Genomic DNA, 15,138 nt, shown 5'->3' on the forward strand with positions numbered 1-15,138 from the left:
GTTCAAAGGAGGGCAACAAAGCTGGTGAGGGGTCTGGAACACAGGCCATATGAGGAGAGGCTGAAGGAGCTGGGAATGTTCAGCCTGGAGAAGAGGAGGCTCAGGGGAGACCTCATTGCTCTCTATAACTTCCTGAAGGGAGGTTGTAGTGAGCTGGGGGTCGGCCTCTTCTCTCGTGTCATTAGTGATAGGACCAGAGGGAATGGTTTCAAGCTACGGCAGGGGAGATTCAAGCTGGACATTAGGAAGTATTTCTTTTCCGAAAGGATGGTCAGGCACTGGAATGGGCTGCCCAGGGAGGTGGTGGAGTCACCGACCCTGGGGGTGTTCAAGGAAAGACTGGATGTTGTGTTGAGGGACATGGTTTAGTGGGAGCTATTGGTAATAGGTGAACGGTTGGACTGGATGATCTTTTAGGTCTTTTCCAACCTTGGTGATTCTATGATTCTATGATTGTAAGTAGAAGTCCATAAATATTATGTCTTAAATATTTGTTTAGGTCTTGAGAATCTGGAACTGTTCCTCATTAATTTCAGGAAAATACTCTCACTAATTCATCTAAATGAAACTATATTTTATATCCGATGTATTTGTAGTTCAATGCCATACCTTCAATATTAGAATCAGCTTTTATAAACATCCTGTAGAGTCAGGCTGCCAATTGGCTGATAAGTAATGTAGAGGTCACTGATCTTTTAAAAAATAAACATTGGCCCATAAATACCATATATGAACAATTCTGAGAGAAAGTTTGACACAGATTCAGTTGGTGTATGGACTCCAGTAGAGCTACATGGATTGCAAAGGCTCTCAGGGGTATAACAATCTGGAGGTCAACAATGTTACTAACTGTTTTATTAATGGAATTGGGATTAACTGAAAATATTCCTGTTCTAAAGAAAGAAGCTTCTATTGAGTGAAGACTGACAAACCAAATTAATCAGATCCATTCACAAGTCTTTTTGAACTCTGGATGCAATTACTAGTTGTGAAAGATCATTCATTTGTCATGAAGGAGAGAAAAAGAAGTCAGTTAAAACATTTTATTCTACTTAGTGGATATATCTTTGGAAGACAAGACAGTACTGCTGGGAACATATGATTCGACATACAGAAAGAGTTCAGGCTGGAGGTATTAGTAGGTAAAATCTAAGGACAGCAAATGTGCAAGATAGAGCACGGCGCAGAGCAGCAACACCCTAATTCTTTGCCAGCTTTGCCTAGCAGCCCCTAGGGGTCACCCTGCTCCAGGAAGATGCAGCTCAGCTGGAAAAGTCCCCGAGGGAGCAGCAGAGCATTAGCGACTTGACAGCGTGAATGAGTAAGTCAAAGGTTACATCTGTGCACTTGGTAAAGCAGTGATTCAGTGAGATGGTCTTTACAGCTTCAAATGAATAGGAAATAATCACACAATGTTCAGGCAAATCACAGTTTAGTTGTACTTTCCATGACTGAGAGTCACACATCACGGTTACATTCATCTCATGACACCTCACCAATTTTGTGACAGATGAAGGGTCAGCTAAGGAACATGCCACCTAACATCTTCTCTGGAGTCATCTGAGTCCAAATGTTAGTATCATATTGTATCATATTAGTAACTCTATTTTCCCTTCCATCTGTCTGCCTGCCCTTATCTGACTTTTGGCCACCTGTTGTTCCTCTGCTTTCTGCACCTTGCCCAGAGGCTTCCAGGCTTTTTCACTATACTCACCTGTTCTGTAACTAGAGTCACTCAGCTGCTTGAGTGTGTGAAGGAAAGGGTATTCTGAATGTCACCATCTTCATCTAAGAGTCACTTAATACTGTCTGAACTGTAAATCCTGATGGTACAGTACCGCCTATGTTTAATCACAGTTTGCACATTTATATACCTTTATAGTTTCAGGTGGCTGCTTCAGGACCTTTCCAAGGAACTAATTTGCTTTTAGTTTATGTGAGAAACAGAGTTATTACTGGAAAGAGAAGACTGGGTGTATACAACTTCCCTGTGTGAGTACGTGGAATATTTGCTTTCCTTTTTATGCAGTAATATTAAATTGAAAACCAACAAGGTATTGCAGGTACTAGTTCTTGAAGGCAAGAGCAGGATTAGGAAAGAGGATGGTCATCTCTGCTGCTGCCTTGTCAGAACTGTGTCATCATCAATAATATCCTCATGAAACTTATGTTGAGCCCAAGAAACTGCAGTTTTCATTGACATGCGTAGACAGATTGTTAGTCCCAACTGTCTTATTACTGGAGAATTAGACCACAGCTCATATTAATAATGCCCATTATTGTTTTTTTTCTCAAGAAATCAATACAAAATCTTTTATTTCTTCCCACCCTTCTGCCTCAACACATGATTTTTTTATCATGAACTTTCAAACAGATTCTTAGTGGACACCTTTAGAAGGCGTGGCAACATGTGAAGCTCCACATTTAACAGACATGTTCTGTAGCAAATACAGAAAATGTTCCATGCAATTAATTTCATCTGATCCAGTACTTATAAAATCTAATAAAGAAAGTGTGTCCTTACCATTTCCAGGTCCTGTTCACAGCAACATGTTAGTCAAAGTGTAGCAATGAGATTTGCTCTGAAGGATTAGTGTTCTGGCATTTCTGCTTATCATCTGCCAGCATTCCTGGGAGCTCTCCTTTTACCCAGGGAACAGCAGAATGAGGCTACGTTTCCTACATCATGTCACATACAGTGACAGTTTACAGGCCAGATTGATGTTCCTAAGCATGCCCTTCTAATTCTGATAGCATGGCTGACAACAGTGTTTACAAGATACACACTACAGAAAAAGAACAATTTTTTTTTTTTACTGAGTGTACCAATTAGCTCTAGAAAATGCATATTTTGTCCCAGTTTGTTGTTTTTGTTGGTTTTAAAAGGAATGACAGTAGGCTGCATTTTGTGGACAAACTTCCAGGACCTGGAAGTACTGGTACTCTGCAGTCAGCTGACTGATCTCTGGAATGTAGTTCTGTTCTTTATCCATAAGTTGTGTTAAACTCACAGTCCTGTGTCACTGACAAATATAGGCTAATTTTCTGCAAATTCTTTTTTTTAGTGTAATTTGTCAGTGGTCTTAAAGCCAGCATAGAGAAGTATTCACTTCGGCTTAGTTTGACAAGCCTATTTTATAAATGGGATGTTGACTGGACAGAGTCAGTTTGTCAAACTTTCTACAACTTGCTCAAATCCTTAGCATTCCATATTTTTAAGGGAAAATAATTAGTGAGGAAGCATGAAATAAGTAGACCCAATCTCTAGTTTCCATGTTCTCTACAGAGCTACTCTCAAAATCAACTGAACTGGGAACACTAAAATGTCTCAGATGAGAATGTAATGAACTTTCTTGTCACTTAAACCTGTAATAAAAAAATAGCACATTTTAATTATCTGAAAAAACAAACAAACAAACTATGGACTTTCTTCCCCTTTCGTTCTTCCTCAAATTATAAGTTTTTGATGTTCCCTTTTTAACTGACTCAACCAGATCTAGTGATGTATGCAGCTTTCTTACTGCCTACTTTACTTACCCCTGCCACAGTTAACTGCTATTCATCCATAAAAACTGTATGGCCTAGCTCCTGGGATTTTTAATACCATCAATAATATTATTCATTAGTTCAACCTTCCCTTCATGTCTCAGACTTTCAAGTTTTCCCTTGAAATGGATGCCTTCACATTTCAATAATAATTGTGTATTTTTATCCTACAACATTTTTTGAAACTTTTGGTCGTGAGCACATACTGCTCTTCCAGACTTATGTATTAGAGAGCATTTAATATAACAATTACTTGTTCCACACAAGACTTAAGACTGCCTTCCAATAAATTCCATAAATACCTAATGAGCTCTGTGGGTCTCTCGAATCTTTCATTTTTTTGACCATATAGCTAATCAAATAGCAGAAACTAATTGACAGATGAAGAACAAAGAAAACAACCTCATATCCCATTTGCTGCCTTCTTAGCATTACTGGATTAACTATGTGGGCGAGCCAACAGTATAGCTCCCAATAAGTAACTGAGTAGTCTCTTTTTCAAAAAGGACTGTTCCACATTTAGTATTACTAGATCCATGCTTAATGGGATTTTTAACCTTTCTTATTTCAATGTCTATTAGAGAAGGTCTTTTGTGAGTATATCCTGCTTTCAAATCAGTCCTTCTCTGTACAAAGACTTGGGCTACTGAACCTTTTGCTAAAAACTTCTTGATAGTTACCTGGCTTTCAGGATGGCATTCAGGTCATTCTGCTGGAGGTTAAAACAGATGGAATCTCTCTTCACTAGCAGCTAGCTAAAATTATATGACAATCAAAGTCATAGATTTATGACTTGTGAGTTTTCTTCAAATAGTAGTATAAGTCATTCTTCTTGTAATTAGCAGGAATTTGTCGGTGTAATGACCATTAATCGGACTGGAAATCAGACTTTTTTTCTTCTATTTATACTCTTTTAAGAATTAGGACTGTTGTATTTAAGGGAATTAAATCTACTTTCACCTATTTGTAACGTTGAAGTTTATAATAGCAGAGAGTGACTCTCACTGGTAGTTCACTGTTCTTGTGCCATTCTCTCTAGTGATTTTCTTATGGTAAATACTACTTTCTGTCTTGTCTTTACTGGACTGAAAGAAGTGCAATAAAATCTGCTACAGATATTTTGGCAGTCTTAGATAACAAGTGAATAGCAAGCATGTTTGGAAAGCTCCACAATCTGACTGGCTTGTAAGACACAAACCTTAATATTTCTTGTCTATTTTAAACACACTAACTAACCAGCCAGTGTTGACAGGTAGGAACCTTGCTGGAAAGTAGATCAGTCAAAATAGAAGGGAGAGGAAACCACCAGGATGGATAGGATTCAAGAAGGCAAACTGTCTTTCTAAGGGAAAGTAAATCAATCTGAGTAGAAGGGAAAGGAACTCTTCAAAATAAGTAGGACAGGGAGGTGAACTGTCATGCTCATGGTACTCTGAGTCCCCTATATTCTTTTTGAGTACTCCAGTTATCATAGAGTCATAGAACACCATAGGTTGGAAGGGATCCACAAGGATTATCAACTCCAAATTCTGGTTCCACACACAACTACCTAAAAATTAAACCATATTTCTGAGAGCATTATCTAAGTGATTCTTGGATTCCAGCAGACTTAGTGCCATGGTTACATCCCTGGGAAGCCTGTTCCAATGCCCAGCCATCCTCTCAGTGAAGAACATTTTCCTAATATTCAGTCCTTCCCTGACATATCTCCACACCATTCACTCAGATCCTATCACAGTTACCAGAGAGAAGAGATCCTCACCTGCTTCTATGCTCCCCTTGTGAGGAAGCTGTAGGCTGCCATGAGGCCTCCTCTCAGTCTCCTCTAGGTGACAAACCAAGTGACCTCAGCACTTCCTCATATATCTTCCTTTCAGAACCTTTCACAAGCAGCCCTCCTTTGGACTCTCTAAATAGTTTTACATTCTTATATTGTGGTGCCCAAAACTGTAAACATTGCTTGAGATGAGGTCGCAGCAGTGCAGGGTTAGGGTTAGGGTTAGGGTTAGGGTTAGGGTTGCCCAGCTAGTCTGACATATCCCAGGATACGGCTTGCTTTTTTGGCTGCCGGACCATGTTGTTTATTCAGATTTAACTTGCAGTCAACCAAAAATCCCAGATCCCTTTCTATGCAGCTGCTCTCTGTCCTTTTACCAGGATTGCTCAATTCCAGTTGCAGAATCATAATCATAGAATAATAGAATGGCTTGGGTTGGAAGGAAGCTTAAAAATCATCTAGTTCCAACTCCCTGTAGTGGGCAGGGTTGCCAACTGCTAGATCAAGAAGCAGATCAGGTTGCTCAGGACTCCATCCAGTTTGACCTTAAACTCCTCCAGGGATGAGGCATCCACAACTTCTCTGGGCAGCCATTTATTGCACTTCATCACCCTCCTTGTGAAAACCTTCCCCTTGACATCTAATCTAAATCTAGCGCTTAATATTTTAAAATTTCATGAAGTAGTTGATTTCCCAGCCCCCTAGGCTCTCAGAATCTCTCTGCAAGGTCACTTTATCTTCAACAGAATCAACAAAATCTTTTAATTTAGTATCATCTGCAAGCAGTACGTTGAGTATAAATCAACAATGTGCCTTGATGACACTTAGATACATTCAGTTGTATCTAATAATGTAATGTAATACCATCCAAGTTCAGAGTCAACTAGGTGTTCACCATTCAGATCCAATTGAGGTTTGGCCACGTGAATTTTCACTATACAATGACAAATGGCATGTCTGTAGTTCTCCTGTGTCACCTGACTTTGATTCCAATGTCCATACACTTTTCCATCTAAGTTGAAGGAGATCCCTGCTCAGCTGATCCAGCCTTTTGCCCCACCTTCTTGACTTCCAGTATTTTGGAATCACCTGCTCCTGCACTCTAAAGTGAGAAATCACAGTCATTAGCATTATCTTACCAGTACATGTTGTGGTGATTATTTTGGCTTGAACCAGATGTACAGTTCAAGGCAAATGAGAATGCTGATGGAGAGAAGTACTTTAGAAATCACTTGGGTTGAAAGGCCAGACAGCTCTAGGGTGGACATATTTGGGAAGCAACAGGACTGGCTTCTCTTTAGAACTGACCCTCAGAATCCTTTTGGGTACAGAAGTATACTGGAATCACCTGTCTGTATAATCCCTGGCTACATTTTATCAATTCTGCCTGATGATGACTACCAGCCCATGCAATCCCATAGGCCACAGTACCCCACTTCCAATCAGATGGTCTACATGTCATTGGTTTTCTCTGACTGTTATACATACATATATTTTTTTTATATTTACATATACACACACATACATATATATGTATATTTTTATCTCTGTGCTGTTTACTCTGAAGACAGTGGGGAGGCACAGCATGTGCTCTGTCTCAGGGAACAGTAGATATTAGTGTGTGGGTGTTGCTGTTCCATTTTCCATAGCTTGCTTGTAAAGAAAAGATTTGGAGTGGGAGGAAAAATTGCTGTTGTTTTTTTTTGGCACTGAGCTCATCTGAATAAATAACAGTCTGTGTGTCTTTCTGCTACAGTGCAGACTAAGTAATTTTTCTTGACCTGCAGAGAGTTTATCCATGATTTTTTATGGATAGGTAGGCTTGTCTGACATTCTAGGAGCAATGTTTACAGTTCCTGGTATTTGATTACGATCACATAACTCAAGAGTAATGGGCAATAGGCCATGCTGTCCACAATGCTGACTGTCCAGACATCTTTACAGAGTTTATTGTCTCTCAAGGGAAAGAAGTTATCAGCTTCCCTCATGCAGAAGACTGAATCTTTTGGGGCAAATGCTAGGAATTCAACTAGTATAGTTGTTTAGACCACGCATAACCTTCCTCCCTTGCACAATGAGATGGGATTTTTCTTCCTCACTTGACACTCCTGTAGGAATGAGTAACCCAAACCACAGGTGCACTCAAATAATCCTTTCCCAAAACACCTACGGACCCTGTACTGGGAGCATAGAGAAGCACTTTTAAGCATGCACCATGCTTGCATTGTTCAGGAAAGGTCCTGAGGTAGTTTTGCTAAGTTAAGCCTTGTAAGGCCTTTGTTGTTAAATACAGAAGAGACAAATAAGCTGCTGCAGCCATTTCTTCCTATGTATGTATATGTATTCTGTCTAACATATGCTGGTGCTGCTGCTTCCCTAAGTTACACTGATGACACATATGAGATCTCTCTCAGGCGGTATCCACAGAGGACAAAGTGTGCATGTAGGAACCATATCTACCACCTTACTACTGCTGCCGAAGGAAGTTAATCCATGTCTCAGTGTAAAACAAGTGCTGGAGAAATCTCTGTCCCAGACAATCTTTTATCTGATCAGCTAAAGAAAGTTTCTAGTCTCTTGTGCCGAAGAACCAAAGAGAGCTTTGAATGTGATGGAATGGGAGACAAAGCAACATGAGGACAGTCATGTTCCAAAAAGTTTCTGGAAGAGTTAGCTAGTCTGTACATCATGTAGAGATTTTTTCAGGGTGAGGCTTGCTCAAGTCGGGGCAACCTGATCTAGCTGTGCCTGTCCCCGTTCATTGCAGGGGAGCTGGACTAAATGACCTTTAAAGGTCCCTTCCAACTCTAAGGATTCTATGATTCTGTGATTCTATGATTTCTTCCCAGGAACACTTCTAGGCTGCACATAGCAAACACGAGACTGACTCCAAAGGAAAAATGGTGTGGAGGTACATGCAGGTGTAAGTGAGTACACGTGTGTATTGGGTCCAGGGAAAATCATTTCTTAAAATGCACTGATGATGCTCAAAACAAATGTATAAATCCATGAGTTCTTATGTTTGACTTGGATCATGTTCCCTGAGCAGCTGGCAGACCAAGTGCTTCACTCCTCCTCAGAGTGCTCATATCTTAACATGTCAGCGAAAGTCTAGCTTCTTCCTGCTGAAACCCAACACCAAGGAGCAATGATACTAACAGCCATAAAAATAACTATCCAAGCTGGAGTCTTTAGAGAAATGTTTGCTATTGGATTCCTGAGCCCAGTATAGAACAGGAATTTTCACAAGTAGGGCTCCCATTCCACTTGGTCCATTTGAAGAAGTCATCACACGCTTCACATGTGTGGCAGGGAGAGGAGAAACTTTAACCTGTGTCCCTGTGTGCTCCCAAATCAAAATGACATATATTTCACACACTTCTAGGGTCCTTCCAATCTTTTCCTATAGTAAACCATGATGACATGAAAAGTTGAGAAATTATATTTTTTTGAAAATGACTGTAGTTGATTAGAAAAGCAGCAAGTAATGAATTGAGATGAATACAGATCAAACCTGTATCTTTATCTCTCTTTCACTATAGTTACATTCCACTAATCCAGACTTAAATCCACTTGCAGCTGATGTCTTATTTTTAACTGTGGACCAGAGTAGAGTGTAATTTTTTCTGTCCCTAAATCTCCAAGATGACAGAATCCACTATGATCAAATTATACCAGAAGAGTATTTGTATATTCTATTAATCAGTGAAGAAAATGCAAGTCAGTCTGTTATTTAATCCTATTGCTGTTAAAATTTATTTGCACTGAAAATTATACGAGCCATGCTAATCAGCTTTGAAATGTGATGCAGTGCAGTTTTGCAGCTGCAGATTCCTTAGTTGCTGATAAGAGGGTTGAGTCAGATGAAGATACAGATCACAACCAATATTTATTTGGACACCCTGTATTAATTAAATTCCTACAATTATTACACTCAAGCTGTTGGACCACCCTCTTGGAAGTCATCCCAGTTATGCAACCCATTGTTGATACCATTGTGTGATAGTGGTGTAGGACAAATGTGGCAGAGTTTAGTGGTCTGAGTTCAGACTGGTGTCTTTTGGTAACTGTTTCTCCATTCATACTGATGGGTACTGATGCAATCAATCCATTCACACAAAGGGGACATTTGTGACATAGCTAAGGACTTTGTTCTATCTACGCATCCTGCACTTCACGTACAAAACTGGAAATTTCTCTTCCCTTCCAAACTCAAATTTAAGTGTTATTGAAGAGTGTCAGAAGGGTAGAAAATGCAGTATATGTGTCTCAGATTGGTAGAGTGATACACAATAAAATTGCAAAGATGGTTGGGAAATATAAAGTTTTTGACATCAACTTCCTCACCCATGAAGTTTCAGTGCCGTCTTGCATTGTGTGAATAAGAGGAAAATTGTCTCAAGAGGCCATTTGGAATGGAAAACTATTATAAAATAATATCACAGAATAGCTTGCATTGAAAGGGATACTAAAAATCAATTCATTCTAGCACCTCTGCCGTAGATGCCCAGATCTCCATCCAACTTGGCATCCAGGAATGGGGCATCCACAACTTCTGTGGGTAAATAAAAAAATTCTTCTTAACATCTCACCTCTACTAGTATAAAACTGTTCCCCCTTGTCCTATAATTATCTGCCCAATAAAATGTTGTTGTCTCTATCATTTTTTTAAGATTCCTTCTTTAAACTTAAACTGAGAGAAGGTGTGTTTAGCCCCAAGAACTATTCCAATAAGCAGGTTAAATTGAACTACTCCAAATTTTTTTCCTCCTCTTAGGATACCACATCAGGGCTACTACAGAATTGCAGGTTGGAAGGGACCTCTAGAAGTCATCTGGTCCAACCACACTCTTTGTCAACAACTATAATCATGCCAAGTCCAGGCATCTTTTGTGTACCTCCAATGAAGAAGACTCCACAACCTTTCTGAGCAACCTATTTCAGCTCAGCTGGCTATTGATCAGTAACCCCTGGTACTATTCTTCCAGTCAGCTTTCCAGCCTCTGTTCCCCTCGCCTGTAGCATTGTATGGTGTTGCTATGACAAAAGTGCAGGACCCGACACTTAGCCTGACTGCACCTAATACAATTGGCCTTGGCCCATCAATCCAGCCTATCCAGATCCCTCTGTAGAGCCTTCCTATCCTCAGGAAAATTCAGCCAGGAGGGTCTTCTTCCCCATCAGCTCAGCCCTCAGCACATATGTATGACCTGCTCCTGAGTCTTTCATACTTCCTTCTTGAAGCATGCCCAGCCTGCCTGCACTCTTTTCCCCTTCAGGACTGCATCCCAAAGTACTCTGTCATCAGGTCCCCAAAATAAGCTAAAGTCTTCCCTCCCGAAGTCCAAAGTGTTAGTTTGTTAATCCCTCTCCTTACTTTTCCAGTAACCAAAAACTATAATAATTCATGATTGCTATGCTCAAGGCAGCCTCCAAACTTCACATTTTCCACCAGTCGTTCTCAGTTTGCAAACAAAAGTCCAGCATTGATGCCTTCTCTAGTTGTCTCACTCACTAGCTGGGTCAGGAAGTTATCTTCCACACGCTCTGGAAACCTCTGGGACTGTTTCCTCTCTGCTGTATTGTAGTTCCAGTTGGTGGATTGAAGCCTTTCATGAGAACAAGGGCTAGTGATAGTGAGACTTCTCTCAGACATATTTCATATGTCTCTTTATCCTGGTTGAGCAGTCTACAACAGACTGACTGCTTTGTTGGCCTGCCCCCTGATTCTTGCTCATAAAACATATTGTCAACATCACTAAGCTCTATACAATAATCATGATATTCGTGATCATCAGATCCAGCTCCCTGACCACTTCAGAATTAACCAAAAGCATGTTACTGAGCACTGACAGGCATGGAAAATCAACCACCTCTTAGGAATCCCGTTTGAGTGTTTAACCACTCTGACAGTAAATATTTTTTTCCTAATGTCCAGTTCAAATCTCCCCTGGTCCAGCTTTATGCCACTCCCAAGAGTCCTGCCATCCATGGAGCAGAGACTGGCATTTCCCACTTCTTCCCCTCCTCAGGGAGTTGTAGGGAGCAATGAGATCACCTCTCCACCCAATTGCAGAACATGTCTTCTGGCCCTTTTGATAGCTTCGTTGCCCTCCTCTGGACAACAAAATTCAAGTATCTTCAAATCCTAAATATAGCAGGAGAATCGCCTCTTTTGACCAGATGGCTATGTTGTGTTTAATGCACCACAAAATACATCTTTCCCTCTTGGCTGCTAGGGCACATCACTGGCTCATGTTGAGCTTGCTGTCAATCTGCATGTCCACATCTCTTTCTGCTGAGCTGCTCTCCAGCTACTTTTCCTCCAGGGTATGCTTGTGACTGGCACTACTCTGGCTCAGGTGCAGCACTTACCTTTGTTGAATGTTATGCCATTGCTGATTGCTAGTGCTCTAGATCCCTGCAAGGCCTCTTGTCCTTCCACAGACTAAGTGGACTTGCTAAGGATGCATTCAACTCCCCCAACCAGATCACTAATAGACATTTTCAGCAGAATGCCCTAGAAATGAGTCCCAGGGAACACTGTTAGTAACTGGCCACCAGCCAGATGTAGGCCCACTCACTATTACCCTTTGAGCTTTAGTCTGACTTTTGGTTATACCAGGCTAAGCGATACAGATTAAAGAAGTTCCCTATGCTGGTACTTAACACATTACGCTGTGATATTTCTGATGATCCTTTTCAGTCATTCTTAGTGATCCTCCTACTCTGTCTCATCTGCCTGAGATGGAATCACCAAATTTACCTTTGGTAGTCATGATGTATACAGGCTGTGGATCTACACTGTGGGATAGTAATGGCCTTTGCTGCATGCCTGTTAGGGCAAGACAGCCACAGACTGGGGCATGTCTACCAATGCCTTCTTTTCTTAATGAACCACCACAGAACACTGAAAGACTAAATGTTTAAATTAATAAGATAAACCAAACCAAAATAAAATAATTAAATAAAAAAGCCTTAGCAGCATATCACCTAATTTTTCCAATGCTGTTAAACAGAAAAGACTAGAGAAAGACAGAAGACACAAACATAATACAATTTAAGCGTCCACTTAGTTTGGTCTAGGCAATGGCACACTGTAAATTACATTTATTATGTAACCCCACATCTTGGCATACCCAACCCATAGGTGATCTGTTACATACATACATGAAAACATTTATATGTGAATAAAGGGTGTATTTTTTTTTACTAGGTGTAATTTACATAATTACAATTCAGATTTCCATTGAAACAATCTGCTGGCACATCTCTTTAGTAGATGAGAAGGTATGCTTCTGTGTCAGGAGAGACAATGAATGTTGCTACCACAGTTACAGTTGTGGATCAAACTTGAGCTGAGAACTGGATCTTGTACGACTGTGAGTAGGATCTGAGGGTAGATGTGTTCTTTGCCTTTCCTACAGTGCTGCTCTGGAACTCTGTACATCGCTCTAGTGTGTCTGTGCCAGCTTTCTCAGGCAGATCAGCATGTCGTGATTGGTGTCATGATTGGCACTGCGTGCACTGAGTAGGAGTGTGAGAACTGATTTCTCTGCATCCATCTGCTGGCAGCAGGGCACAATCCATCAGTGCCACTGAAGAGAAATTTTCATTCCACCAGCCAGACCATACTCATTTTAGGATAATGGCATTGATTAGAATATCTTTTGGCTGGCTTTAGTCTGCCTTCTCCTAGAGTCTGAAGTGGAAAGTTTTATTCTGATAACAGCAGGCTAAAGCAGTTCTTCCTGTCTGGATCTGAAGTTGACTTCTATGGAAATACTGGAGTGTTCTTTCTTAGTATCACTGCAGAGGAGTTGTTAATTCCTCAGAAAACAAATTCTCAGAGAACAAAATGGCAAGGATGTAGGACTTTAATTTTCAAATATTAAATGGCAGTCAAAGAAGCAGAGTACAGTACAATGATGATCCTTCTACCATTTAACTCAGATCTGTTTCTTTCTCCAGTGATTCCCATGAGCCCTGGGAGGTGAAAATAAATCTGAGATGTCAAGCTCAAATGATAATATACTGTAAACATCATCTCTGAACTGACGTCTTAGAATCAGAGCTTTCTCCTTCATTTCCCTTGTGAGCTATTTTGATGGGTCCATGGAGGAAGTTTACACGTAAAGAATCGTTTCCTCTAATATCTGATTTACTGGTGCAGTAATGACTCTCTGAATGATTGTTTTCAGTTTAGATATTGGAAATGCAAACAATCCAATTTGCAGACTTCCTTCAGCTATATCCAATGAGGAGGTTTTGAAATCCAGTAACTTTCTAAGATCAAAACACATTGATCTTGGAGGATTGTTTTGCAGGAGAACTAACAACTTCAGAACAACTCAGCCTGGTTTATAAACTAACTTTTAATTGAGTCACAGTGAACAAACAAAGGAAAAGTGACACCAGTGTTTCAAAAATGTTTCAAGAATGGCTTTAAGGATCTCAAATCTTCTTCAGATATAAATCTTCTTCAGCTATAACCAATGATGTAATTACTGAGCATGGTTAAACATTTATCAGAGGTCTTTGGAAGCACAAGAAAGGGCCAGGAATAGTTATCCTCATTCTAGAAGTGCTATTCAGTCTCATATAACTTGTCTTATTAAAAGATGAATGCTCAAAGAATACCTGTTAATCTGGCTTCTTGTCTGAGGGAATCTCGAGCATGGGAAATTCTGTGCATGGAGCTAAGTCAATGGGGAAATGCAAAGGCCAGTAACCCTCTCACCAACAGGCAAGGCTTAAAGCAGGTTCAGAGACTCCTGTCTGCACTCCTGTGACATCTAGCTACTCACTGACATCCTAGGCAATCTGTCTCAACATGTGGGAGAGGTAAATTTCTGAACAGCTCAGCCGCTGCTCCAAACTATAGCTAAACTAAAAGCAGTTACAACCAACTTGGGAGAAGAGGCAACTGAAATTGAAAACTAGTTTCTGGGTTAGCTACTAGAAAACAGCTTCTATGAACTTCCAGCAGGATAAATCCTTTCTCTGAGCGCTGTGACCCCCATTCCCACCCTGCATTGGCTCCTCCTGCTTTTCTCCACACACTGCTTTCCTCCAGCTCTTTCACAGGAATCTGTTACAGGACCACAGTTTGTTTCTATATGCTCAGCCCTACATTTAGACTCTTGATGATCATCACTAGCCTTTTTGTTTTTGTCCTCTCTCTGCTTCTGTTTACATGCCCTTCACAAAGCAGTATCTGTGCTGATTAAACCTGGCATCAGTAGAAAGTCATCCTTTTTTGTGAATTTATATCACCTGTTGTTGCCCAAAAACTTGTAGCATGCATTGGAGTTCTGAGTAGATATGTTCCTCCATCTCATGAGAACACATTACATAGATTTATGTCTCACTTTGTGTTGAAGACTGAAACGAAAAAGAAATTTCAGATTAGGATGATTTTGGTGCTTTGCCAGCTACACTGTCGCAGTAAGATATGCTTGTGACTCCATTCTGTAACTAAGAGCATGACTAATAGTCTAACTATAGAGGTAAAATTTGTTACAAGAAACCTGCTGCCACCCAACACTACAGAAGACAGACAGGTTCATTAGGGATCTTTGGGAAAATGAGGACTAGCCACAAGGTTGTGGCTATAATTAGAGACATTATTAGATTAAAAGAAATACATGTATTAGCAGTCAGCATAAACAGACAAGTTTTTCAGTTACCTGGACAGACCCCCAAGTCAAATTCAGATCAATCACAATAATTGTATCCCAGATTCAGACTTGGAACATCAGTCACTCAATCAGTCTTAAGAGAAAGACGCTGAGCATGGAGACATCCCTAGTTGC

At 40.4% G+C, this 15,138-nt stretch overlaps 1 protein-coding gene across 1 annotated transcript in view; it reads right to left on the bottom strand.

The window, feature by feature from the left end:
- Positions 1 to 15,138, bottom strand: part of LOC104913726 (myosin-7-like) — a 448,286-nt gene that overhangs the window by 387,170 nt on the left and 45,978 nt on the right. The gene's annotated exons all lie outside the window — the stretch shown is intronic.

This window comes from Meleagris gallopavo, chromosome 20 (genome assembly GCF_000146605.3).
Source record: "Meleagris gallopavo isolate NT-WF06-2002-E0010 breed Aviagen turkey brand Nicholas breeding stock chromosome 20, Turkey_5.1, whole genome shotgun sequence".
Lineage (NCBI taxonomy): Eukaryota > Metazoa > Chordata > Aves > Galliformes > Phasianidae > Meleagris > Meleagris gallopavo.